Source organism: Phasianus colchicus, chromosome Z (genome assembly GCF_987193195.1).
Source record: "Phasianus colchicus chromosome Z, bPhaCol1.hap1.1, whole genome shotgun sequence".
Lineage (NCBI taxonomy): Eukaryota > Metazoa > Chordata > Aves > Galliformes > Phasianidae > Phasianus > Phasianus colchicus.
This window is the reverse complement of record NC_143476.1, coordinates 10,174,198-10,178,132: the sequence shown is the minus strand read 5'-3', so window position 1 is coordinate 10,178,132 and position 3,935 is coordinate 10,174,198. Positions and strand designations below refer to the sequence as shown.

Here is a 3,935-nt window from a genome sequence, read left to right as displayed (position 1 = left end):
CCAAGGCCAGGTTGGATGGGGCCCTGGGCAGCCTGGTCTAATCTGACAATAAATGTGGGGGCTGGCAGCACAGCCTGATGCAAGGAAGTGGAAGCTTGAGGATCCTTAAGGACCCTACCATCCCAAGCCATTCTATGAAGATTCTATAGTTTCCCCAAGTCCAATCAAAAACACAGGAGGATTGGGCCAAATCTCTGCCCCATGGTGTGCATGAAGAATCATCAACCCAGAGGACAATGTGGGATGGATAAAGGAGGTACTAAACATGGAACGCACCCCCAAAAAGACTTCATTTTGCTTCCCCACACCATCAAATGTAACATCCCTACCTGGCTTTGGCACAGAGTTGATGAGTGCCTCAGGAATGTTCTTATTAATGAGTTCCACACACTCCCCTGGGAAAAATCCAACCTGTAACAAGAAGAGAAGCCAACTATTGCATGCAGCACTTCTCAGGTCTGAACTGTTAAACCAAAAGCCACATAACATTTCCCTCGGAACGTGCTTGCCTGACGTTCCATAAGACTATCCAGCAGAAAATGGCCATAGTTCGAAGCATAAAGGTAATAATTTTTCAACATTTGCAGCCAACGGCAAGGTCCCCTGACACCGACACAGGGAAACTGTTTACGTCCATTAGGCATCCTGTGCAGGCAGAGCAGCTCTAAGCTAAGATTCCTGCCTTTACTGCAGTTGCACTCTCCAGTCTGAAGCTTGTGCCTACCTGGAAGCCGAGCTTGCCTCTCCACCAGGGAGTCAGCTCCTTTGGTGGCATGTCGGTGACACACACGATGTCTCCGACCTGCAAGAGATTGCAACGTCAATCCCAGCTTCAGCACAGCTGGGAGGAAAGCACAGCTCAAATGACTGCATTCTTCTGCACTGCCAAACATCGCCGAGCCTGAGAGCACTTGCACCAGTGCAGCTCTGAAGACATTTGCCATTGTAAAATTGAGCAACAAGGAACGCCTTGAACTGCTTACCTCAAAGGAGAGTTCATCCGCTGCCTGGGCAACGTATCTCTTAATAGCATGGGCAGCAGCAATAGCTGGAACATTCACAGGTGCCACCTCATGGTCTAGCAGGGGCTTCCCCTTGTTCTCAGCCTGAAACAGAGAGCACAGGCCACGGTGAGGAGCTGGGAACCAACAAGGAGGATTTCAAGGTGAGGCGCACATCTGCAGAGAAAGCTGCAGGAAATGCACTCGGTCCTTATCATGGGCACTTCAGAAGGAACTGCAAGTCTAATAACGGCTGTTTCTCTCCCTGGTGTGCAGCAGGCACACGCCAGCAAAGATGCATCTCTCCCCATCCAGACTAATCAGCAATGGCACTGACGCAGACAGGTGGCCTTGTGTATTTTGCCACATCCTTTCCTGCGCTCTTTGTGCAGGAAGGCTGACTGTTTCAGATGCTAGGAGACCGTGAAGAGGGAAACCAAAGCTACGGCTGCAGTTACAAGGTGCAAACAGTGCCATTGCAAGCACCAAGCAGCTCTCTTGAGCAGTCCAACCAACAGCGAGGCCAAACAGAGCAGAGAATGATTGTTGTTTCTGCAGCCATTTCAAGGGAAAAGTCAGTAGAGGACAAACACAACAGCCGAGATGGCTCTGGTACTTTTATAAACTTGCCACTCTTGCACTACTGTCTTGCCACAGAGGAGCTCTCTTGGAAAGCAGGAGAGCACATCTGCGGCTCACTCTGCTGGCTGCAGTCAGGGAACAAAGACCAATCAGAGCTTCATACTCTACCTCTGTCCATGCCAGGTCAGGCCCACAGCTGATCTCGCTGCACGCCACAGCCATCAGCGTAGGTGTGACAAGCTGGAACTGAAAAGAAACACACTTTTATTTTCTCTGTTCACATCTCTGCTGTGCTCCCTACAGCTGTCGGGCACACTCACACAGCCCAAGCACGCCTGCTGGTGTCCCTGGTGATGCTGTGCAGCTCTGCACAAGCTGGGGCTGGGACTCTTTGCCTAAGGGATTGCTTTCCTGTAGACCAGCTGGTCACAGCACCACAGACAGCATCCTTCTGAGGGCTGAGCTGCAGAGCACGTGGAGAAAACCCACACGTGACCAGCGTCCCATCAAAGCTGGATGAGGCTGTGTTACTAAACACGGGGCGTCACGGGCTGCTAAAGCATGTGGGGGGACAAAGCATGGCAGGTACCTGGCAAGAGATCAGAACGAGGGAGAGAAATCTCACGAATCCGCAGCCGTTCCTTGTCACTTTGCTCTGATCTTCCACGAGCAAAAGCTGCAGCAGGGAAGCAGGCAGAGGGTGGAGAGAGGAGAGAGAAAGAGCAGGTCAGTTTGCTTCCACGGTTTAGCAAAGACTACGAGGGAAAATCCAAAATCTGCCCTCCCTCAACTTAAAAACTTAAGTTTTCAACTTAAAACCATTTCCCCTTGTCCTGCTGTTATCTACCCTTTCAAAGAGTTGATTCCCCTCCTCTTTTTAGGCTCCCTTTAGGTACTGAAGGCTGCCATGAGGTCACCCCACAGCCTTCATTTCTCCAGGCTGAACAAGCCCAGCTCCCTCAGCCTGTCTTTGCAGGGGAGGTGCTCCTGTCCCCTGATCATCTCTGTGGCTCGCCTCTGGACCCTCTCCAACAGCTCCCTGACTTTCTGGACACTGTACTGCAGCTGGGGCCTCACAAGAGCAGAGCAGGGGGGGACGATCACCTCCCTGTCCCTCATGGCCACCCCTCTGCTGATGGAGATAATGTGATCCTATGAGCTCCGCCAGCCAGCAGTTCTCAGCACTCACTGTCCCCCCGTCTCTCCCACACTGTCTCAGCTTACCTACAAGGTGCTGCACAGGACGGTGTGAAGACAAAGGGACGCAGTCGGTGCACAAGTGCAACAAGCGAGCTGCTCAGTCAGAGCTCCAGCGCTCCAATGAAGGGACGCAGCACGCACTGCTCCTCCCCTCATTCTAGCCCTTATGACATCACTGAGGGCCACCAGGCTGCTCCACCACCACGGACAGGCTGGGGAGGCAAGACCAGTCACAAGGGCAGAAGATTCCAACAGCCCAGCCCAACGTTCTGGAATCAGGGGCTGCTTGGAATTCTACCCCAGCCAAATCCTGGAGAAGCTGGCACGGGGTCGTCATGACCAAAGCGCAGGACCTGGCGCTTGCTCTTGTTGAGCCTCGCACAACTGGCCTCAGTGCATCCCTCTGGAGGGCCTTCCTGCCCTCAGCCAGATGGACGCTTCCTCCCAGCAGCGTACCTTGCAGTGCTGGGCCCATGTCAAATCCACACTAGAGTGGGTTTTGTTACATTCAAGGGCATGTTGCAGCACCCATCTATTTCACCTGGAAGGAAATAAAGCAGGAGATGGGAGAAACACAGAACTACTGCCAGACTGCTTTATCCCTTTCTTAGCCCAACTTCCCTTGCCTCATCCCCTACCCCAACTCCTGGATGATGCCCACGGGCTGATAGTTGGATCTCAAGTCCATAGGACTCCTTTCACAGGGCTCCATCAAAAAGGCTGTCACACTTGTTCCGTACACTCACACTGACCCAGCAGTGGTATCACAGTCACTTAACACACACACAACAACCAAACCCCGAGCATGCACATCCCTTCCTGCGTGACTGCAGCCCACAGCTCCCCTTCACACCTCCGTGGATCTCTGGTGTTTTACACGGATGCAGCCTCGCTGCAGCTCCGTGGCTGTCACACAAGGCCTGCAGGACCTCTTTCTCTGCAAACCCCGTCTGCAGGCATTGCTGCACGAGGTTCACCTCCTGCCCTCCTGAGCAAAAACAAGCACTAAGAACAAGAGCAAAGCACACTGGACTCGACCTGGCTGGATCCCCAACCCTCAGTCCTGTCAGTCGTACCCTGGTGTGGAGACTCATCCCCAAAGCCTGGCTGGACATCAGCACAGGCATCATTCTTCAAACGCCCCATCCAAGC

The 3,935-nt window shown here is 53.1% G+C and overlaps 1 long non-coding RNA gene across 1 annotated transcript; it reads right to left on the bottom strand.

The window, feature by feature from the left end:
• Nucleotides 1-1,756: 1,756 nt before the first annotated feature.
• LOC149912470 (uncharacterized) lies at nt 1,757-3,088 on the bottom strand. Its single transcript, XR_016461481.1, has 3 exons — nt 2,808-3,088; nt 2,173-2,259; nt 1,757-1,829 (listed from the first exon to the last, which is right to left on the bottom strand). It is a non-coding gene; the product is annotated as an uncharacterized LOC149912470 (long non-coding RNA).
• Between the last annotated feature and the right edge of the window lie 847 nt (nt 3,089-3,935).